The 24,759-nt window shown below is 43.6% G+C and overlaps 1 long non-coding RNA gene across 1 annotated transcript; it reads right to left on the bottom strand.

The window, feature by feature from the left end:
• Positions 1-269: 269 nt before the first annotated feature.
• LOC120993470 lies at positions 270-24,398 on the bottom strand. Its single transcript, XR_005777274.1, has 4 exons — positions 24,292-24,398; positions 5,600-5,607; positions 2,158-2,162; positions 270-283 (listed from the first exon to the last, which is right to left on the bottom strand). It is a non-coding gene; the product is annotated as an uncharacterized LOC120993470 (long non-coding RNA).
• Positions 24,399-24,759: the final 361 nt, after the last annotated feature.

Below are 24,759 nucleotides of genomic sequence, written 5' to 3' on the forward strand. Positions count from 1 at the left end.
TTTGTTTTTTTCCCCCCCAACGATTATACTTGGCTCACTATGGATAATATTAAAATTAACATCTTAAGGACCTTGCCATTTTTTACCAAGGACCAGGCCGTTGTCACGAGGGTATCAAGAGCCACGTCTGACTCCGTTATACCCGGGGTCAGGAAGTCGCAGCGGGTGGCTGCGCGCTCTATATCTAAAGATCACGGTGTTTCTTAGTTATTGTTTTCTGTGTTTGCCTTGCTATCCTTTTTGTCTCTCTCAGGGATCCGTAGCTTCTCCTCCTCAGCTGTTTCTTGTCTGCCACTCCCTACCTCCTTATATTCTCCCCTCACACTTCTCTAGTTGCCAGTTATAGAGCTTCCTGCCTGGACATCTATACTGACCCACTGGAGTGGTTAATCCTGGTTGTTGTTCCTGTGTGCTACCCTCCGGATCCCTGTTTGGCTTATTGTTGTCTCCTGTTGTCTCCCACCTGGGAATATATGTTGAGTCTGTGTTGTCTGTCCTCCCCTTGGTGTTTTCCCTTAGAGTTAGTGGTGCGGACTAGTGTTCCCATCGCCCTGTTCACTACCTAGGGCTCAGCTCAGGGAAAGCCAGGGCTTTAGGCACGTGATCGGCGTACGGGTGAGGAACCCGTCTAGGGACGTCAGGGCAGCCAGGTGCCAGCCGCTAGGTGAGTCAGGGGTCACCATCTTCCCTCTCACTTGGGCAGGGCCTTCCTCGTTCCCTCCCTCTGTGTCACGTATGTGATAGCCACGCCGACCGTGATATTATAACTGGCCATTACTTTTTGAGAAAAAAATAAATAAAAAATTTTAATTATTTTTTTTTTTTCTCTCTCTACTTAGAATCCAATATGGATCCTATTGATGCCTTGGCAGAACAGCTTCAAAGCCTGTCTTTGGAGGTGGCAGGATTGAAGGCGTCTGTTCTCCAACAACAGCAGCAAATGCAGCAGACCGCACCCCCAGCGGTTGCTATGGGTAACCAGGTTGTCACTGAACCCAAGGTTGCTCTTCCCGACAGATTTTCTGGGGGAAGGGACAAATTTGCGACGTTCCGTGAGGCCTGCAAATTATATTTTAAGTTGCGCCCTTACTCCTCAGCTCATGAAGAACAGCGGGTAGGGATTGTCATTTCCCTGCTTCAGGGGGATCCGCAATCCTGGGCGTTCTCGTTACCCCCTGGTTCTCAGGCTCTTCGGTCAGTGGAGGGATTTTTTGGGGCTTTGGGTCTCATATATGATGACCCTGACCGAGTCGCCCTGGCTGAGTCGAAGTTCCGGAGACTCCTACAGGGAGATCGGTCAGCAGAGGAATATTGCTCAGAGTTCCGTAGGTGGGCTACGGATACTCAGTGGAATGACCCGGCTCTCAGGAGTCAGTTCTGCTCTGGGTTATCTGAAAGGGTTAAGGATGCACTGGCGCTGTATGAGACCCCCCTTTCCCTTGATGCTGTTATGTCCCTCTCTATCAGAATAGATAGACGTCTTAGGGAGAGATCGAAAATTCCGGAGCAATTGGTTACCTCTCCCAAGCAACAGTCAGCCTGTACTGACTTAGATGAGCCTATGCAGCTAGGCGGAACTTCTCGTCAGGTCCGTCCTCCCGAGGTTCGCCGTAGGGGGGGGGCTTGTTTTTTCTGTGGGGGGAGGGGTCATTTCATTAATGTCTGTCCCTCCTTTCTCAAAAACAAAAGACCGTCGGAAAACTACTAACCCCGGGCTGTGCGGAGGATGTCAGCCGGGGGGTATACGTTTCCTCCATACGAACATCTCAATTTGTGTTACCAGCGGTCATTGTTTTTGGTGTTAAGACGGAGTCTATTTCTGTTTTTCTAGACAGTGGAGCAGGGGTAAACTTGATTGATGCCCATTTTGCCCGCACTATGGGTTTGTCTCTCTGTACGCTGCAGAGACCTATTCCCGTATTCGCTATAGATTCTGCTCCTCTGTCTCAGAGAAACCTCACCCACATTGTTCGTAATTTACACCTTCGGGTAGGGGACCACCATAATGAGTGTCTTTCATGTTACGTTCTGGAGGGCCTTCCCTCTCCGGTGGTATTGGGTCTTCCCTGGTTGGTAGCGCACAATCCAGTGGTGGATTGGCAGGCCAGGGAGATATTGGAGTGGAGTGAGCATTGCAGAGAGAATTGCTTAAATAACAATTGCTTAATCGCCTCCATAGCTTCCCTACCTACATTTATTTCGGACTTTGAGGACGTTTTTTCTGAAAAGGGTTGTCAGAAACTACCACCTCATCGTCCTTATGATTGCCCGGTTAACCTGATTCCCGGGGCAAAATTACCCAAGTCCAGGTTGTATAATCTTTCGGGTCCCGAGAGACAAGCCATGAAAGATTATATCTCCGAGAGTCTGGCTAAGGGACACATCAGACCCTCTTCTTCACCCGTGGCTGCAGGGTTTTTCTTTGTTAAAAAGAAAGATGGGGGCCTGCGTCCTTGCTTAGATTTCCGTGAGTTAAACCAGATAACCATCCGTGACCCATACCCTCTTCCTCTCATTCCTGACCTTTTTAATCAGATTGCGGGTGCTAAGTGGTTCTCCAAACTTGATCTTAGGGGGGCCTACAATCTGATTCTTATCAGGGAAGGGGATGAGTGGAAGACAGCTTTTAACACCCCTGAGGGGCATTATGAAAATCTAGTTATGCCTTTCGGTCTGACCAATGCCCCTGCTGTCTTCCAACATTTCGTTAATGATATTTTTAGTCATCTCATCGGCAGGTTTGTAGTCATATACCTAGATGATATCTTAATTTATTCGGCTGATCTGAAAACACATGAGGTGCATGTCAGGCAAGTACTGCAGGTCCTACGGACGAATAAATTATATGCGAAAATTGAAAAATGTGTCTTCGCTGTTCAGGAATTACAGTTCCTGGGATATCTATTATCTGCTTCAGGTTTCCGCATGGATCCTGGGAAGGTCCAGGCAATTTTAGATTGGGATCTTCCTGAGAACCTTAAAGCCCTACAACGGTTTTTGGGTTTCGCTAATTTCTATAGAAAGTTCATTAAAAATTATTCAGTGATCGTTAAACCCCTTACCGACATGACTAGGAAGGGGACGGATTTTTCCAAATGGTCTGACGCCGCTAAAGATGCATTTTCCTCTCTAAAGGAGAGGTTTACCTCGGCACCTGTTCTAATTCAACCTGATGTCTCCCAGGATTTTATTGTCGAGGTAGATGCGTCAGAGGTAGGAGTGGGAGCTGTATTGTCTCAGGGTCCGTCTCCTGGCAAATGGCGTCCTTGCGCTTTCTTTTCCAAAAAATTATCTTCTGCGGAGAAGAATTATGATATTGGAAATAGGGAACTGTTGGCGATTAAACTGGCGCTTGAAGAGTGGCGTCACTTCTTAGAGGGAGCAATCCACCCCGTCACAGTGATTACGGATCACAAAAACCTTCTGTACCTAGAATCAGCTAAACGTCTCACCCCTAGACAAGCTAGGTGGTCGCTATTCTTTACCAGATTTAACTTTGTAATCACCTATCGTCCTGGGGCAAAAAATACCAAGGCAGACGCATTATCTCGTAGTTTCCCTGGAGGGGCTAATGTTTGTGATCCGGTACCTATTTTACAAAGAGGAGTGGTTGTCTCTGCTGTACACTCTGTTCTAGAGGGAAAGGTGTTAGAGGCTCAGGGGGACGCCCCGGCCTATTGCCCCTCAGAGAAATTGTTTGTACCGTTAAATCTGCGTCTTGAATTATTAAAAGAACATCATAATTCGGCACTTGCTGGACACCCGGGTAGTAAAGCAACCTTGGAGCTTTTATCTCGTCGTTTTTGGTGGCCAAGGTTGCGTCAGGATGTAATGGATTTCGTGTCTACTTGTTCTACTTGTGCACGCGCGAAAGTCTCTCATACACGTCCAGCAGGGTCTTTATTGCCACTTTTCATCCCCAATAGGCCATGGACACATCTGTCAATGGATTTCATCACTGACTTACCGTTGTCGGCGGGTAAAACAGTTATCTTGGTAGTAGTAGACAGGTTTAGCAAAATGGTACACTTTATTGCGCTACCCGCACTTCCTAATGCTAAAACTCTCGCTCAGGTGTTTATCAGTGAAATCGTGAAGCTTCACGGGGTCCCTTCCGATGTGGTTTCGGATCGGGGAACCCAGTTTATTTCTAAGTTTTGGAAAGCTTTTTGTTCCCGTTTGGGGGTTCACTTGTCCTTTTCCTCAGCTTTCCATCCTCAGTCGAATGGACAGACTGAGCGTACCAACCAAAACCTAGAAACATATTTAAGGTGTTTTGTGTCTGAAAACCAAGAGTTGTGGTCATCATATTTACCGTTAGCTGAGTTTGCCATAAATAATCATTATCAGGAGTCCACTGGCAAGTCACCATTCCTTGGTGCATACGGTTTTCATCCCCAATTTTGTACTTTCAAAGAGGGGGGGTCTTCTGGGGTTCCCGAAGAGGAAAGGTTTTCTTCATCTCTTTCATCGGTATGGCAGAAGGTGCAAGTTAACTTGAAAAAGATGAGTGGTAAATATAAATGCATGGCCGATAAGAAACGGTCGCCAGGTCCGGACCTAGGAGTGAATGACTATGTGTGGTTGTCTACTAGGAATATTAAGTTGAAGGTTCCTTCTTGGAAACTGGGTCCTAGGTTCATTGGTCCCTATAAAATAGTAGCCGTCATTAACCCTGTGGCTTTTCGCCTGGAGCTACCTCAGACTTTTAAGATCCATAACGTCTTCCATAAATCGTTACTCAAGAAGTATGTTCCACCTCTAGAACCATCGCCGCTGCCACCTCCTCCTGTTATTGTGGATGGTAATCTGGAGTTTCAAATAGCCAGAATTGTTGATTCTCGTCGGGTCCGCCGCTCTCTTCAGTACCTTGTGCATTGGAGGGGTTACGGTCCTGAGGAAAGAATGTGGGTTCCAGCGTCAGAGGTAAACGCCAACAGGTTAATTCAGACTTTCCATGCCTCTCATCCGGAGAGACCTGGTCCTGAGTGTCCGGAGGCCCCTCGTGAAAGGGGGGGTACTGTCACGAGGGTATCAAGAGCCACGTCTGACTCCGTTATACCCGGGGTCAGGAAGTCGCAGCGGGTGGCTGCGCGCTCTATATCTAAAGATCACGGTGTTTCTTAGTATTGTTTTCTGTGTTTGCCTTGCTATCCTTTTTGTCTCTCTCAGGGATCCGTAGCTTCTCCTCCTCAGCTGTTTCTTGTCTGCCACTCCCTACCTCCTTATATTCTCCCCTCACACTTCTCTAGTTGCCAGTTATAGAGCTTCCTGCCTGGACATCTATACTGACCCACTGGAGTGGTTAATCCTGGTTGTTGTTCCTGTGTGCTACCCTCGGGATCCCTGTTTGGCTTATTGTTGTCTCCTGTTGTCTCCCACCTGGGAATATATGTTGAGTCTGTGTTGTCTGTCCTCCCCTTGGTGTTTTCCCTTAGAGTTAGTGGTGCGGACTAGTGTTCCCATCGCCCTGTTCACTACCTAGGGCTCAGCTCAGGGAAAGCCAGGGCTTTAGGCACGTGATCGGCGTACGGGTGAGGAACCCGTCTAGGGACGTCAGGGCAGCCAGGTGCCAGCCGCTAGGTGAGTCAGGGGTCACCATCTTCCCTCTCACTTGGGCAGGGCCTTCCTCGTTCCCTCCCTCTGTGTCACGTATGTGATAGCCACGCCGACCGTGATAGCCGTTTTTTGGAAACTTGACATGTGTCACTTTATGTGGTAATAACTTCGAAATGCTTTTACTTATCCAAACCATTCTGAGAATGTTTTCTCGCAATACATTGTACTTCATGATAGTGACATTTTAGCCAATATAATTCACCTTTATTTATAAAAAAATCCCAAATTTACAGAATTTTTTTTAAAATTAGCAATTTTCTAAATTTGAATTTCTCTGCTTTTAAGGCAGATAGGGATACATCATAAGAGTTATTATTTTACATTCTACATATGTCCACTTTCATGTTTGCAATTTGTAAATGTAATTTTATTTTTTAGGATCTTATAAGGCGTAGAATTTTAGAAGCAAATTTTAAGAAAGTTTCCAAAACTTACTTATAAAGACCACTTCAGTTATGAAGTGAGTTTGTGGTGCCTACATAGTGGAAAACACCCATAAATGACCCCATTGTAGAACTACACCCCTCAAGTTATTCAAAACAGATTTTACAAACTTTGTTAACCCTTTAGGTGTTCCACAAGAATTAAAGGACATTTTTAAATTTCACTTTTTTGGCAGATTCTCCATTTTTATTCATTTTTTCCTGTAACACATCTAGGGTTAACAGCTAAATAAAACTCAATATTTATTACCCTGATTCTGCAGTTTACAGAAACATCCCACATGTGGTCGTAAACTGCTGTACAGGAACACAGAAGGGCGCATAAGGAAAGGAGCGCCATATGGATTTTGGAGGACAGATTTCACTGGGATCATTTTAAGTTTCATTATGACATTTAACCTCTTCCGGACACAAGGCGTACAGGTACGCCCTGATGTCCCGGTACTTAAGGACACAGGGCATACCTGTACGTCCTGTCTATTTCCGATCACCGCCGCGCGGTGGGCGGTGATCGGAACAAGGTGCCTGCTCAAATCATTGAGCAGGCACTTTGGGTCAATGCGCATGACCCCCCTATGTTGGCGATCGCAGCAAACCTCAGGTCAATTCAGACCTGCGGTTTGCGGCTTTTACCTGGTGCGGCGGCGGGTGGCAGTGCCATAGGGTCCCCATGCGGCTGTAGGGGGGACCCGATGGCATGGAAGGCAGTGCAATGCCTTCCTGAGGCATCGACGCTGCCTTCCTGTGATGAGCCTGTGAGATCCAGCCCCCTGGATCTCACAGGCCAGAAGCTGTATGAGTAATACTCACTGTATTACTCATACAGCCAATGCATTCCAATACAGAAATATTGGAATGTATTGTAAAGGATTAGACCCCCAAAAGTTGAAGTCCCAAAGTGGGACAAAAAAAAAAGTTAAAAAAATTAAGTTTTCCCCCCCAAAAATTTAAAGTTTCAAGTAAAAATAAACAAAAACATAATTTTCCCCAAATAAAGTAAGAAAAAATTGGTAAAAAATAGGGGGGGGAAAGTTGACATATTAGGTATCGACGCGTCCGTATCGTCCGGCTCTATAAACATATCACATGACCTAACCCCTCAGATGAACACCGTAAAAAATAAAAACTGTGCTAAATAAACCATTTTTTTGGCACCTTACATCACAAAAAGTACAACAGCAAGCGATCAAAATGGCGTATGCCCACCAAAATAGTACCACTCTAATCGTCACCTCATCCCGCAAAAAATGAGCCCCTACCTGAGACAATCTCCCCAAAAATTAAAAAACTATGGCTTAGAATATGGAGACACTAAAACATCATAAAAAAAAAAGCTGTTGTGTAAAACTTACATAAATAAAAAAAAGTATACATATTAGGTATCGCCGCGTCCGTATCGACCGCCTCTTTAGAAATATCACATGACCTAACCCCTCAGGTGAACACCATAAAAAATAAAAACTGTGCTAAATAAACCATTTTTTGTCACCTTACATCACACAAAGTGTAATAGCAAGCGATCAAAAAGTCATGCACCCCAAAATAGTGACAATAAAATCGTCATCTCATCCCGCAAAAAATGAGACCCTACCTAAGATAATTGCCTAAAAACTGAAAAAACTATGGCTCTCAGAATATGGAGACACTAAAACATGATTTTTTTTTTTTCAAAAATGACATTATTGTGTAAAACTTACGCAAATAAAAAAAAGTATACATATTAGATATCGCGCGTCCGTATCAACCAGCTCTATAAAAATATCACATGACCTAACCCCTCAGGTGAACACCGTAAAAACTGAAAAATAAAAACTGTGCTAAATAAACCATTTGTCACCTTACATCACAAAAAGTGTAATAGCAAGCGATCAAAAAGTCATATGCACCTCAAAATAGTGCCAAAAAATTAGTCCCTACCTAAGATAATCGCCCAAAAACTTAAAAAACTATGGCTCTCAGAATATGGAGACACTAAAACATGATTTTTTTTTGTTCCAAAAATGATATTATTGTGTAAAACTTACATTAATAAAAAAAAAAGTATACATATTAGATATTACCGCGTCTGTAATAACTTGCTCTATAAAAATAACATGACCTAACCCCTCAGGTGAATACCGTAAAAAAAAAAAATAACTGTGTAAAAAAAGCAATTTTTTGTCACCTTACATCATAAAAAGTGTAATAGCAAGCGATCAAAAAGTCACACGCACCCCAAAATAGTGCCAATCAAACTGTCATCTCATCCCGCAAAAATCATACCCTAACCAAGATAATCGCCCAAAAACTGAAAAAACTATGGCTCTCAGACAATTAAATCATTGTGTAAAACTTACATAAATAAAAAAAAAGAGTATACATATTAGGTATCGCCGCATCTGTGACAACCTGGTCTATTAAAATACCACATGATCTAACCTGTCAGATGAATGTTGTAAATAGCAAAAAATAAAAACGGTGCCAAAACATCTATTTCTTGTTATCTTGCCTCACAAAAAGTGTAATATAGAGCAATCAAAAATCATATGTACCCTAAAATAGTACTAACAAAACTGCCACCCTATCCCAAAGTTTCTAAAATGGGGTAAATTTTTTGGAGTTTCTACTTTGGGGGTGCATCAGGGGGGCTTCAAATGGGGCATGGTGTCAAAAAACCAGTCAAGCAAAATCTGCCTTCCAAAAACCGTATGGCATTCCTTTCCTTCTGCGCCCTGCCGTGTAGCCCGTACAGCGGTTTATGTCCACATATGGGGTGTGTCTGTAAACTACAGAATCAGAGCCATAAATATTGAGTTTTTTGAGCTGTTAACCCTTGCTTTGTAACTGGAAAAAAAATATTAAAATGGAAAATCTGCCAAAAAAGTGAAATTTTGACATTGTATCTCTATTTTCCATTAATTCTTGTGGAACACCTAAAGGGTTAACAAAGTTTGTAACATCAGTTTTGAATACCTTGAGGGGTGTAGTTTCTAGAATGGGGTCAGTTTTTTGGAATTTCTACTCTAGGGGTGCATCAGGGGGGCTTCAAATGGGACATGGTGTCAAAAAACCAGTCCAGCAAAATCTGCCTTCCAAAAACCGTATGGCATTCCTTTCCTTCTGCGCCCTGCTGTGTGCCCGTACAGCGGTTTACGACCACAAATGGGGTGTTTCTGTAAACTACAGAATCAGAGCCATAAATATTGAGTTTGGTTTGGCTGTTAACCCTTGCTTTGTAACTGGAAAAAATCTCTATTTTCCATTAATTCTTGTGGAACACCTACAGGGTTAACAAAGTTTGTAAAATCAGTTTTGAAATCCTTTAGAGGTGTAGTTTCTAGAATGGGGTCATTTTTGGGTGGTTTCTATTATATAAGCCTCACAAAGTGACTTCAGATCTGAGCTGGTCCGCGAAAAGTGGGTTTTTGAAAATTTCAGAAAAATTTCAAGATTTGCTTCTAAACTTCTAAGCCTTGTAACATCCCCAAAAAATAAAATGTCATTCCCAAAATGATCCAAATATGAAGTAGACATATGGGGAATGTAAAGTAATAACTATTTTTGTAGGTATTACTATGTATTATAGAAGCAGAGAAATTTAAATTGGAAATTTGCTAATTTTTCCCAATTTTTGGCAAATTTGGTATTTTTTTATAAATAAAAAAAATAAAAAATTTTACTACATTTTACCAGTGTCATAAAGTACAATATGTGACGAAAAAACATTCTCAGAATGGCCTGGATAAGTCAAAGCGTTTTAAAGTTATCACCACATAAAATGACACTGGTCAGATTTGCAAAAAATGGCCTGGTCCTTAAGGTGAAAATGAGCTCGGTCCTTAAGGAGTTAAAGACCCATGATGCACCCCTAGAGTAGAAATTCTAAAAAAGTGACCCCATTTTGGAAATTATAGGATAAGGTGACACTTTTATTGGTACTATTTTGTGGTATATATGACTTTTGATTGCTTTATATTACGCTTTTTGTTACTCAAGGTAACCAAAAAATGGCTGTTCACCTGACAGGTTAGATCATGTGCTCTACTTTTATTTTTATTTTGTTTCAGTTTTACATAATAAAGCATTTTTTGAAAAAAAAAATCATGTTTTTGTGTCTCTGTTTTCCGTCTATATTTTCTGAAAGCCATATTATTTATATTTTTCAGGTGATTATCTTATGTAGGGGCTCAGTTTTTGCAGCATGAGGTGACAGTTTGATTGGTACTATTTTGGGGTACATACTACTTTTTGATCGTTTGGTATTACACTTTTTGTTATGTATGGTGACAAAAAAAAATATTTTTTGGCACGGTTTTAATTTTTATTTTTTTTAAATTGTTTTCACCTGACAGAGTAAATCATGTGATATTTTTATAGGGCAGGTTGTTACGGATGTGGCGATACCTACTATGTTTTTTTTATATATATATATTTTTTTAAACAATAAAAGCATTTTTTAAACAAAAAAATTATGTTTTTATGTCTCCATTTTCTGAAAACCGTATCTTTTAAAAAATTTTGGCCGATTGTCTTATATAGGGTCTCATTTTTTGTGGGATAAGACGGTTTGATTGGTATTATTTTTGGGTACATATGACTTTTTGATCGCCTGGTATTGCACTTTTTGTGATGAAAGGTGACAAAAAAGGCCTTTTTTTAGCACAGTATTTTTTTTTTCTTTACAGTGTTGACCTGACGGGGTGGATCATGTGATATTTTTATAGAGCAGGTTATTACGGACGCAGTGATCCCTAATATGTGTGTTTTAAATTTTTTTTCTATTTTTTACAACTTTATACAGTCAGGTCCATAAATATTGGGACATCGACACAATTCTAAAAATTTTGTCTCTATACACCACCACAATGGATTTGAAATGAAACGAACAAGATGTGCTTTAACTGCAGACTGTCAGCTTTAATTTGAGGGTATTTACATTCAAATCAGGTGAACGGTGTAGGAATTACAACTGTATGTAATTTTTTATGGGGAAGGGGCTTTTTTTTATTGAAACTAATTTTTTTTGTTAAAAATACTTTTATTTCACTTTTATTATTTTTTATTTTTGTCCCACTATGGGACTTCAACATTTCAGGGTCTTATCCCTGTTTCAATACATCTGACAGTTGCCTAGGAGACCCAGCCCTGTAGCTGGATCTCCTATGCAACGCATCGGTGCTGCCATAGCAACCACGGGGACCCGATGGGGATTTATAAGCTGCCGAAAACCCCCTGTATGCCGTTGTCAGTGTGACCACGGCATACAGGGGGGGGGGTTAATCCGCCGGCATCTGTGTTTTCACCGATGCTGGCAGATACAGCAGGGGCCCGGCAGCATCAGTGCATGTGGGGCAGCCGGTTAACCCTAGGACGAGAATGCTCGTAATAATGCCGTTAACTACCGGCCAGTTAGGACGAGCATTCTCGTCCTAGGTTGGCAAGAGGTTAAAGAGGTTTTCTGAGATTATGATATTGATGAAATGTCCTCAGGAACATCTGTTTAAGGAGGCTGCAGCACTCCAAGCACAATTAGTGTAATTTATCAAACTGGTGTAAAGTAGAACTGGCTTAGTTGCCCATAGCAACCGATCAGATGCCACCTTTCATTTTTCACAGCTCCTTTGGAAAAAAAAGGTGGAATATGATTTGCTATAGGCAACTGAGCTGATTGTACTTTACACCAGTTTGATAAATGACCGCAGATGTGTTCCACTGGATAGCCATGTGCTCAGTATTGCATCTCAGCCCCATTTAATTGACTGGGACTAGGCTGCACCTAGGCCACGTAGCAGAAGAACCTGACCTCCACCAGACCTCCGTCGATCTGATATTGATGATCTATCCTGAGGATAGGACATCAATATTAGTATCTTGGAAAACCCCTTTAATGGGGGTAACTCTACAGTCGTGGCCAAAAGTTTTGAGAATTACATAAATATTGGAAATTGGAAGAGTTGCTGCTTAAGTTTTTATAATAGCAATTTGCATATACTCCAGAATGTTATGAAGAGTGATCAGATGAATTGCATATTCCTTCTTTGCCATGAAAATTAACTTAATCCCAAAAAAACCTTTCCACTGCATTTCATTGCTCTCATTAAAGGACCTGCTGAGATCATTTCAGTAATCGTCTTGTTAACTCAGGTGAGAATGTTGACGAGCACAAGGCTGGAGATCATTATGTCAGGCTGATTGGGTTAAAATGGCAGACTTGACATGTTAAAAGGAGGGTGATGCTTGAAATCATTGTTCTTCCATTGTTAACCATGGTGACCTGCAAAGAAATGCGTGCAGCCATCATTGCGTTGCATAAAAATGGCTTCACAGGCAAGGATATTGTGGCTACTAAGATTGCACCTCAATCAACAATTTATAGGATCATCAAGAACTTCAAGGAAAGAGGTTCAATTCTTGTTAAGAAGGCTTCAGGGCGTCCAAGAAAGTCCAGCAAGCGCCAGGATCGTCTCCTAAAGAGGATTCACCTGCGGGATCGGAGTGACACCAGTGCAGAGCTTGCTCAGGAATGGCAGCAGGCAGGTCTGAGTGCATCTGCACGCACAGTGAGGCGAAGACTTTTGGAAGATGGCCTGGTGTCAAGAAGGGCAGCAAAGAAGCCACTTCTCTAAAAAAGAAAACATCAGGGACAGATTGATTTTCTGCAGAAAGTATGGTGAATGGACTGCTGAGGACTTGGGCAAAGTCATATTCTCTGATGAAGCCTCTTTCCGATTGTTTGGGGCATCTGGAAAAAGGCTTGTCCGGAGAAGAAAAGATGAGCGCTACCATCAGTCCTGTGTCATGCCAACAGTAAAGCATCCTGAGACCATTCATGTGTGGGGTTGCTTCTCATCCAAGGGAGTGGGTTCACTCACAATTTTGCCCAAAAACACAGCCATGAATAAAGAATGGTACCAAAACACCCTTCAACAGCAACTTCTTCCAACAATCAAACAACAGTTTGGTGAAGAACAATGCATTTTCCAGCACGATGGAGCACCGTGCCATAAGGCAAAAGTGATAACTAAGTGGCTCGGGGACCAAAACGTTGACATTTTGGGTCCATGGTCTGGAAACTCCCCAGATCTTAATCCCATTGAGAACTTGTGGTCAATCCTCAAGAGGCGGGTGGACCAACAAAAACCCACTAATTCTGACAAACTCCAAGAAGTGATTATGAAAGAATGGGTTGCTATCAGTCAGGAATTGGCCCAGAAGTTGATTGAGAGCATGCCCAGTCGAATTTCAGAGGTCCTGAAAAAGAAGGGCCAACCCTGCAAATACTGACTCTTTGCATAAATGTCATGTAATTGTCGATAAAAGCCTTTGAAACGTATTAAGTGCGTGTAATTATATTTCACTACATCACAGAAACAACTGAAACAAAGATCTAAAAGCAGTTTAGCAGTAAACTTTGTGAAAACTAATATTTGTGTCATTCTCAAAACTTTTGACCACGACTGTAGATACATATTTTATGGCTACATTATAATTATAAAGACTATACAGTAAGTAGTATATGTCTGTAGCTTAAATACTGATGTGAACTAATTATTAGCATTTACTGTGATCAGTAAAGTTATTTTCATGGTATCTGGAAATTAGTCCCCTATTATTACATGCTGTCCAGGAATCTGGTGATGCTGGCAACCCTGTTGGACACTGTATATGTACATTACAATTCATGAAGGCAATATGAATGGCATTAGTGTATGACTGTGAAAAATAGACGTGCTTGATTATCTTTTTTTTTTATTTTATTGTTTTTTAGTTTTAAAATATAGCCCTATAAGTTTTATCAGAAATTTCTGGGGCTTTACAAAAAAGAAGTACGGTACAGTTTCTTAGTATATTGTAGAACATAAATTTACTAAATGGAACTTCAACCATTAAAGGGGTTATCTCACTAAAAACATTTATCTGCTATCCACAGGATAGGTAATACATGTATTATTGCTATAGGTGCCCCACCCCGGGACTCCGACCAACCACTGGAATTGGAGTCACCAGTCATCCATTCTAAAGGCATTTGAATGGAGTGGTGGTTATGAATGCACACTGCTGTTCTATTCAATGTCTATGTGACTGAAGATGTAGCCGACTGAATCTGTAGCTATCTCTGTTAGGGCTCATGCGCACGGCTGTTGTTTGGCCGTTCCGTCCATTGGGGACCACAATTTGCGGTCCCCAATGCACGGGCAACATCTGTGTGGATTCCACAGACGGATCCAGACCCATTCAACTTGAATGGGTCCGTGATCCATTCGCACAGCAAAAAAATAGAATATGTTCTATGTTTTTGCGGTGCGGAGGCACATAGAGAAACCCCACGGAAGCACTCCGTAGTACTTCCGTGGGGTTCAGTGCCTCCGTTACGCAACGGAATGTCAGCTTTATTGTACTGCTGGAAGCAGGCATACGGGGGGACATTTATTAAGACCGGTAATTTAGACGCCAGTCTTAGTCCCTCTGCGCTGCCAGTGGATGTACAGGCCTCTACAGTACATAACTTTGGTGCTTCCTCCAGCAGGCCATCAACTCCTATATAATTAGACCAACACACAAATAACAAATCAATCTATCTTTATTATAACAAACAAAATGTCATACATGATAAAAATCAAGGAATGAAGGAAGGTGAGGATTAAAACCCCCAGACCCAAGGATGATGCAGTTATCAGTAAGTTACAGATACCACTGTTGTATATGCAATACGCCAGAACAGAAAATATAACCGAGGTGGCCCTACACACATAAATATAAGTTCGCCACAAAGGTGGCATATGAATAAAAATGAATCATTTAGCAAGATGAGGGCCACCTAAATGGAGATAACAATGTCAAATATAATACTGGCAAAGGCATGGACAACAGTGAGCAACATAAACATATATCATAACAAACCTGACTGGAGGAGTGGCCCAATGTCCGTTTCGCAGTCGCACTTTTACAAAGGGCACCATGTTATGATACAGCCAGGTCCATAAATATTGGGACATCGACACAATTCTAACATTTTTGGCCCTATACACCACCACAATGGATTTGAAATGAAACATAGAAACATAGAATGTGTCGGCAGATAAGAACCATTTGGCCCATCTAGTCTGCCCAATATACTGAATACTATGAATAGCCCCTGGCCCTATCTTATATGAAGGATGGCCTTATGCCTATCCCATGCATGCTTAAACTCCTTCACTGTATTTGCAGCTACCACTTCTGCAGGAAGGCTATTCCATGCATCCACTACTCTCTCAGTAAAGTAATACTTCCTGATATTACTTTTAAACCTTTGCCCCTCTAATTTAAAACTATGTCCTCTTGAAACGAAAAAGATGTGCTTTAACTGCAGACTGTCAGCTTTAATTTGAGGGTATTTACATCCAAATCAGGTGAACGGTGTAGGAATTACAACAGTTTGCATATGTACCTCCCACTTGTTAAGGAACCAAAAGTAATGGGACATAATAATAATCATAAATCAAACTTTCACTTTTTAATACTTGGTTGCAAATCCTTTGCAATCAGTTACAGCTTGAAGTCTGGAACGCATAGACATCACCAGATGCTGGGTTTCATCCCTGGTGATGCTTTGCCAGGTCTCTACTGCAACTGTCTTCAGTTCCTGCTTGTTCTTGGGGCATTTTCCCTTCAGTTTTGTCTTCAGCAAGTGAAATGCATGCTCAATCGGATTCAGGTCAGGTGATTGACTTGGCCATTGCATAACATTCCACTTCTTTCCCTTAAAAAACTCTTTGGTTGCTTTTGCACTATGCAAGGTCATTGTCCATCTGCACTGTGAAGCGCCGTCCAATGAGTTCTGAAGCATTTGGCTGAATATGAGCAGATAATATTGCCTGAAACACTTCAGAATTCATCCTGCTGCTTTTGTCAGCAGTCACATCATCAATAAATACAAGAGAACCAGTTCTATTGGCAGCCATACATGCCCACACCATGACACTACCACCACCATGCTTCACTGATGAGGTGGTATGCTTAGGATCATGAGCAGTTCCTTTCTTTCTCCATACTCTTCTCTTCCCATCACTCTGGTACAAGTTGATCTTGGTCTCATCTGTCCATAGGATGTTGTTCCAGAACTGTGAAGACTTTTTTAGATGTCGTTTGGCAAACTCTAATCTGGCCTTCCTGTTTTTGAGGCTCACCAATGGTTTACATCTTGTGGTGAACCCTCTGTATTCACTCTGGTAAAGTCTTCTCTTGATTGTTGACTTTGACACATATACACCTACCTCTTGGAGAGTGTTCTTGATCTGGCCAACTGTTGTGAAGGGTGTTTTCTTCACCAGGGAAAGAATTCTTCGGTCCTCCACCACAGTTGTTTTCCATGGTCTTCCGGGTCTTTTGGTGTTGCTGAGCTCACCGGTGCGTTCCTTCTTTTTAAGAATGTTCCAAACAGTTGTTTTGGCAACGCCTAATGTTTTTGGTATCTCCCTGATGGGTTTGTTTTGTTTTCTTAGCCAAATGATGGCTTTCTTCACTCATAGTGACAGCTCTTTGGATCACATCTTGAGAGTTGACAGCAACAGATTCCAAATGCAAATAGCACACTTGAAATTAACTCTGGACCTTTTATCTGCTCATTGTAATTGGGATAATGAGGGAATAACACACACCTGGCCATGGAACAGCTGAGAAGCCAATTGTCCCATTACTTTTGGTTCCTTAACAAGTGGGAGGCACATATGAAAACTGTTGTAATTCCTACATTGTTCACCTGATTTGGATGTAAATACCCTCAAATTAAAGCTGACAGTCTGCAGTTAAAGCGCATCTTGTTCATTTAATTTCAAATCCATTGTGGTGGTGTATAGAGCCAAAAATGTTAGAATTGTGTTGATGTTGCAATATTTATGGACCTGACTGTATCATAACATGGTGCCCTTTGTAAAAGCGCGACTGCGAAACGGACGTTGGGCAACTCCTCCAGTCAGGTTTGTTATTATATATGTTTATGTTGCTCACTGTTGTCCATGCCTTTGCCAGTATTATATTTGACATTGTTATCTTCATTTAGGTGGCCCTCACCTTGCTAGATGATACATTTTTATTCATATGCCACCTTTGTGGCGAACTTATATTTATGTGTGTAGGGCCACCTCGGTTATATTTTCTGTTCTGGCGTATTGCATATACAACAGTGGTATCTGTAACTTACTGATAACTGCATCATCCTTGGGTCTGGGGGTTTTAATCCTCACCTTCCTTCATTCCTTGATCATTATCATGTATGTCATTTTGTTTGCTATAATAAAGATGGATTGATTTGTTATTTGTGTGTTGGTCTAATTATATAGGAGTTGATAGCTGTACATCACGCATTATATTCTGCTGGTTCCAGCAATTGTTGGTATTATACTCCAGCAGGCCATGCGACATACTAAAATCTACGGCAGCTCCCTTGCTGGGGTAGATTTAAGTAATTTTCACACCAAAAACGGGCGTGGAAAATGATAAATGAGACAGGCCTGCTGGCTCACCCTTTTCCCCTCCCACGACTCGCCCCCTTTTCTTGGCACTTGGGAAAAGTGGTGTGAGCAGCAACAAGTCGCAGATTTTGCCTTAAATAACCACTGCAACAAAATCTGCAACATTGCTGTACCAAAAAGTGGCGTATAATTATGGGATTTTACTAGTTTATGACGTAAAGTCATGATTTTATGAAAGACACGGAGGCGAGTATTGCATCATCTTTCTTTACTGAAAGCCACAGCAGCAAAGAAAAACTGAAAACAAATTTACATATTGCCATAGCAACCGTCCCTCCCACCTTAGTCCTGTATATAATGTCCACAAGCCCCTAACACTTCCTCTTTCTTGGCGGATGCCACTCCAACCGGACCGGACACTGTATACTCCAAACTGAACCGCATGAAACCGGAACCATACGAACTTGAAACATCTCAGAAGAGACAACAGCAGTCTTCTTCCGGAACCTCTGGAAAAAAGGTAGACCTCTGATCCCGCAACCTTAGAACTGGAACAGGTCGAAGCTACATAACAGAAACGAGCGGGAATAATCCATCAGCGGATTCATCCTACAAAGAGAATAAAATATGTGAAAGAAAAAGCTCCACCTGGACGAAACGTGCAAGCACGACAAATCAGCAAGAAAAAACACAATAATACAGAATATCACAAAAGAAACTGTACATCATAATAAACAATAACCCAAGGGGGGGGAAATACCTAAAAGGGAGGGCAATACTCGCCTCCGTGTCTTTCATAAAATCATGACTTTACGTCATAAACTAGTAAAATCCCATAATTTTATTTCAAGACACGGAGGCTCCTATTGCAAGTTTAAAGCTGTAAAATAACCGAAGAAAAAGCATGTAGAGACGGGCGAAAATAGAATTCCTTAAAAGTAGAAGCCCGAGACCAGTCGGCGATCTTCATGATGTCCTCTAGACGAGCCCCAGACACCAACATAGAGGTGGAAGCAGCACTCCTAGTAGAATTGGCCGTGAAGACAGAGGTATCCACACCTGCTAAGGACATAGTCCATTTAACCCAACGCGCCAGCGTAGGAGTAGAAACCGGGGCAAACGGACGTCGATATGAGAGAAACAACTGAGGGAAAGTTGAGAATTAGATGGCCAAGTAGAGAAAAGATCTAAAACCAAGGAAACATCCCAGGTAGAAGAAAAACGAGGCCGAGGAGGCCGAGACATACGAGATCCCTTGAGGAGACGGCATACCAGGGGATGTTGACCCGCAGGACGTCCTTCGAATCCCTGGTGGAAGGAAGAAATCGCAGACCGGAAGAGATTTATCGTACGATACGCCTTACCTTCCTCGAATAATGATGTCAAAAACTGAAAGGGGCTGAAAGGGGATCCACACCTCGTGCCACGCACCAACCAGACCATGATCCCCAGGCCGCTCTATAGGCCCTCCTGGTGCCCGGAGCCCACGACTGTTCCAAGAGTCTATGAGCTGCATCCGAAAGATCCTCGCTTTGGCTGAGTCTAGGAGAAGATCTGGGTAGTCTGGAAGAAGAATCGGTGGTAGGATGAGTAGGTCCAGCAGGTGAGGAAACCACGACTGGGAAGTCCAAAACGGCACAATCAACACCAACTCCGCTTGTTGATACCGCACCTGAGTCAAGACCCGGGGAAGCATCGCGAACGGTGGAAAAGCGTAGAGGAGAGGTCCGCGCCAATCCTGCAGGAATGCGTCCACTGCCTCTGCATCCGGATCCGGTCGCCAACTGAAGAAGCGCGGTAGCTGAGCGTTCAACCGAGAGGCAAATAGGTCGATATAGAATGGACCCCAGATGGATGAGATTTCTGAGAACACCAGCCCATCTAACTTCCAATCGCTGACATCCCTGAGGTAACGAGAGTTTCAGTCCGCTTGGACATTCTGCAGACCAGGCAGATACTCCGCCACTACCGAAATTTCCTGGTTGAGACAGAAAGACCAGAACTCCTTGGCCAAATGAGACAACATGCTGGAGTGGGTACCTCCCATGAAGTTGACATACCGGACAGCAGACACATTGTCCATACGAAGGCGAATGCAGGCACTGGCGATGTCCTTGGCAAAACTGCGGATGGCGAAAGATCCGGCTAACAGCTCCAGGGCGTTGATATGGAGTGAGGCTTCCTCCTGAGACCAACGTCCTCCGGTGGAGACTCCGTCGCAATGGGCCCCCCACCCGAGCAGACTGGCGTCTGAGTCTATCGTGAAGTCCGGGCACGGACCGCAAATCGCCTTCCCATTCCAAGCCTGAAGATTCGAAATCCACCAATGCAGCTCGTCCCGAGTTTCCGAATCCAGCGAGATCGTGTCCGCGTATGAGGCACCGGATTGAAGGTGTGCGTGTTTCAGGCGCAGAAGAGCCCGGTAGTGGAGGGGGGCCGGAAACACCGCCTGAATTGAAGAGGAGAGGAGACCTATGATCCGAGCCAGATGGCGAAGTGTAATACGGGGGGTAACCAACGTCTTGCGTAGTTCTTTGCAGATGGACCAGAGTTTTGACTGGGGAAGGCTGAGAGTCTCCGAGACGGAATCCACTGAGAAACCGAGGAATTCCATAACTCTGGAGGGAGTCAATAAAGACTTCTCGTGGTTGATGAGGAAACCCAATCAAGATAGAAGATCCATCGTCACCTGCAACTGAGAAAGAAGAACAGAAGGATCCTGATCCATTAGCAGTATATCGTCCAGGTAGATGATCAACCTGATTCCGCGACTGCGGAGCCAAGCGACTACCAGACGCATAAGCTTGGTGAAGCACCAAGGGGCCGACGACAGGCCGAAGGGGAGGCAAGAGAAACGCCATATCTGCCCTTTCCAACGGAAACAGAGAAGGTCCCTGGAGGGAACAGCGACCGGTACGGTGAGATAGGCGTCCTTCAGATCTAATTTCACCATCCAATCTCCCTTGAGGAGCAGATCCCTGAGGAGGTGAATACCCTCCATCTTGAAGTGCCTGTAGCGCACAAATCTGTTCAAGGGTTTGAGATTTATGACGGGGCACATCTGTCCCCCTTTCTTCCGTACGAGGAAGATACTGCTGAGCAGGCCCACTGAAGAGAACGGGACCTGCTCGATGGCGTTCTTGTGAAAGAGTTCTGTTATTTCCTTGTCTATGGCCTGAGACGTGGCCCCGGAGGATGGGATAGGAGGGGGAAACGGGATATGATGTGGGACCTGGGCCAGTTCTATCTGGAATCCCCGTATTGTGGATAGAACCCAACCGTCTGATGTGATTGACTCCCAGGCATGAGAAAAAAGTTGGAGTCTGCCCCCTACACAAACTGGAGAAAAAGGAAAATGAGGGAGACTTACCAAGGGGATGACGGAATCCGGAACCTCCTCTGAAAGGCCTGCGGCTAGGTGCACCTCGGGACGGGAAGAAACTTTGCGACTGCCTAAAATCCTGGAAGGAGGGTCGCTGAGAGAAAGGTCTTTGACCGTAGGAGCCTCTACCCGAACCACGGGCGTGGAATGAAGAGCGGCCGGCCGAACGGCCCCTGTAACTGCCGGCCCTTGAGGAAAAACGGCTCTGGAACACTCTCCTCATGGACGACTGTGCCTTGTCCAGAGCAGTAAAGGCACCCACGAATCTGCCCATGTCCTTAATGAAGGGCTCTCCAAACAAAAGACCCTGTGCTTCACCTGCGGCCTCAGTGAGGGCAAGATTGACTAGCTTTGGTTCAATTTTGAACAGAATAGCTTTACGCCGTTCTATCGACAGGGAACTATTGGCATTGCCCGCAATACATATGGCTCGCTGGGCCCATCCCCGGAGTTCTTCCGGATCTATGGGCGTATTAGCCTCTCTGGCGATTTCCGCCATCTCAAAAATTTTTGTCAACGGACCAAAGACGTCCAGGAGCTTGTCCTGGCACGCTTTAAGGGCCGATTCCAAACCCCTTCTAGGGTTCCACCCAGATTTTGCTAAAAACTGGACCATTTTGGGGTCCACAGATGGGGTCTCGCAGACCTTATTTGCAATAATGGGTCTAGGGCACTCGGCCTTCAGCTTGTTACGCGCTTCCTTAGACAGAGGGCAACGTACACGTGCCTCCAGGTATTGGGCTACGTGATCAAGCGGGAGCCATTCGGCGGATCAGGGGTGGTGGAGACTGTCAGGGTCAAAAAGGGGATCCCCTAGAGGGTCGGTTAAGACACCAGATGGTCCTTGAAAAACATCCGCAGATGAAACGCCAGGAGGCGTCGGGATGGGAGCCGCAATAGGATCGGCCGGGGCATAATCAGACAGATCTCCATCAGGGTAATCCATATCCTCACATCTAACCTCCTCCTCAGAGTCAACATCAGAGTCGATCTCTAACTCAGTTTGTGCTCTGGCGCACTTCCAATTCCTCGCCTGTTCTGCCTGGCGGGATGAGGCTCTCTTGCGCGAGGTCGCGCTCTCAGGGGTGGCATTGGACTCACCAATCAAGTTTGTTCTGGAGGCGTGAGGTACAGGTAAATCGGGCTGCGCCGTGTCACTGAAGACAGTAGGGCGAGCATAGAGGGCATCCGAGATGGATTTGGTAAGGGACGTGGTAACGGAGCCCATAGCGGCCATGATGGCCTCAGAGACAGAACGCTGGAAAGCATCCGCAGAAAAAGCGGAGCCACCAGGTGCAGGATTAGGTGAGGAGACGGAGTCTCTGCCTGCTTCCAAGCTCTGTGAAGGGGTATGGCCAGAGGGATGAGACAACATTGCAGTGTTAATGATTCACTATCAGACCTATAATACAGTGAGGGGCAGTAAATCCCAGGGGATAACACACCTAACCTGAGGGAAGGAGAGGAAAACTCACAGTGGGTAGTCACCCAGCAGTGAGAAGGAGCAGGGAGAGAGCAGGAAGAAAACACACTGAGAAGCAGGGAGGGGGCGTGGCTAAAATCGGAACAAGAAGAAAAACTAGAGGGAAAAGGTAATAGGCAGATGGATAGAAAACAAGAGATAGGCTACTACAAAATGGCCGCCGAAATCTCGTGGCCGGCCGAGATCCCGCGAGACTACGGGACTAAGCTAGCAAGCAGCTGCAAGAGGATGACAAAGCAGTGAGAGAGCTCGGATTCCCCCCCCCCCCCCCACAGGGTAAGTGAAGGGGAGAGAGGAAAAGAGAGTATGTGTCCCAGAAAGAACAATCAATAAGCCCCTCAGATCCCAGCCATTGCGGCAGGACAGCAAAATATTTCCCTCCCCCCTTCCCAGGGAGGGAGAGGGAGACAGAATAACGGCACCTAAAATAGGGGAAAGATACTGAAATGCCTGTAGACAAATAAATCTAAGTGCCCCAGGCACCCAAAACGAATAAGATCAACAAAATATATATACATATACCATACAATAAATCAGAAATATGCTGCTAGACAAAACAGGTACTTAGCTCTGTGGCAGCAGCAAAGAAAGAGAAAGTGTTAGGGGCTTGTGGACATTATATACAGGACTAAGGTGGGAGGGACGGTTGCTATGGCAATATGTAAATTTGTTTTCAGTTTTTCTTTGCTGCTGTGGCTTTCAGTAAAGAAAGATGATGCAATAGGAGCCTCCGTGTCTTGAAATAAAATTCATAATAAATGTCCTCCATGGTATATACACAGAAAAGGTTCTGTATGCATTTCCTATGGTCCTATAGGGGAATGGACTGTACTCTAATGGGCTAGAAATTTCTAGAGAATACAGTAATCTATGACATTTCTCTGTTCACTTGCATTAATTTCAGCTGCTGTTAAACAGACATACACTGATAGATTATCAATCCAGGGAGGAACTATGTATCTCCGATATGGTGACCCCAGGAAATAGAAAAAGGAAAAAAAATGAATAGCTGCAGTACAACAATTAAAAAAAGAGCAAATACAGAATTTATCTTCTACAGATATACATCTAACAATTACCCATTAAAGTAAAGGTAACAAAACAGTGGTTTTTTTTAGGTATTTATGTGTTGCAAATTTAGATTCACAGGTAAACGGGTAGTATTTTGAAGGATTCAATACACACTCATGCATAGTAAAATAAACCCTTCAGGATTGAGCTCATATATACACTTTTTGGGATTGTAATACATAAATACAAAGGTTACCGAGAGATATTTGCGCTACTTTCTTCTATTGCAATATTACTAACCTTACATAAGCAGTATGTGCAGCTTCTAAATTACCTGCAGACATGTTGTAAATGATATGTTAAAGTAACATTATAGCGGACGTGCCAGTATCACCATTGTGTGATTGTTAAATAATTTACAAGCTACCTGATGACTGCATTTTGATGGCTGTGTTCATGTGAGCAAGTAGTATTTTCTCCATTACATCACAGTCTAAAAATTTCATTAAAGGGGTTGCTTAGCTACAGGATAGGGGATAAGTATTTTAATGAGAGGGGTCTGTGCTCCCCCACTTGAAACGGGCCAACTCTATGGTTCTGCCAGAGATAGCCAAGTATGCTTAGCTATCTATGATTGGCAGGGGCCCCCTGCTGATCAGATATTTAAAGGGCATCTGTCAGCAGATTTGTACCTATGACACTGGCTGACCTGTTACATGTGCTCTTGGCAGCTGAAGGTATCTGTGTTGGTCCCATCTTCATATGTCCTTGCACTGCTGAAAAAAAGTGTTATAATATACGCATATGAGACTCTTTGAGCAATGAGGGCATTGCCATTACAGCTAGAGGCTCAGCTCTCTCTGCAACTGGCATGTTCTCTGCACTTTGAATGACAGGGCCAGACAGTGTAAATGTGATCACTAGGCCAGTGACGCCACCTTAATCGGTCACATTGCCTCGGCACAGCTCAGTCCCATTCAAATAAATGGGACTGACTGCAATACCAAGCACAACCACTATCCAATGGACAGCAGATCGCCGCTGGCTCCTGAAATAGCTGATCAGCCAGCGCTCGACACCTGGGGGATCGGTCATTAATATCAGAATCTCTGAAAAGGAGCACCCACTAGCTTCCTGTTATTAGGTCATTTCATATATGCTCTAATTAATCAGTTTTTTTGGCAAATTCACTTTTTTTTTTAAGAATATGAACAGAACACACAAGGATTAAGACAATACTATGTACAGGTCACACTGAGACTAGGAAATGCAGGAAGTGTCACCTTTACCTTCCTAAACACCATCAGCATTATTTCTATGGAATACAAAATAAGCACTGTAGGCTGGTTTAAAGGTATAAAGTGAAAACTAATTCATTTACACATTCAA

This window comes from Bufo bufo, chromosome 3, assembly GCF_905171765.1.
Source record: "Bufo bufo chromosome 3, aBufBuf1.1, whole genome shotgun sequence".
NCBI lineage: Eukaryota > Metazoa > Chordata > Amphibia > Anura > Bufonidae > Bufo > Bufo bufo.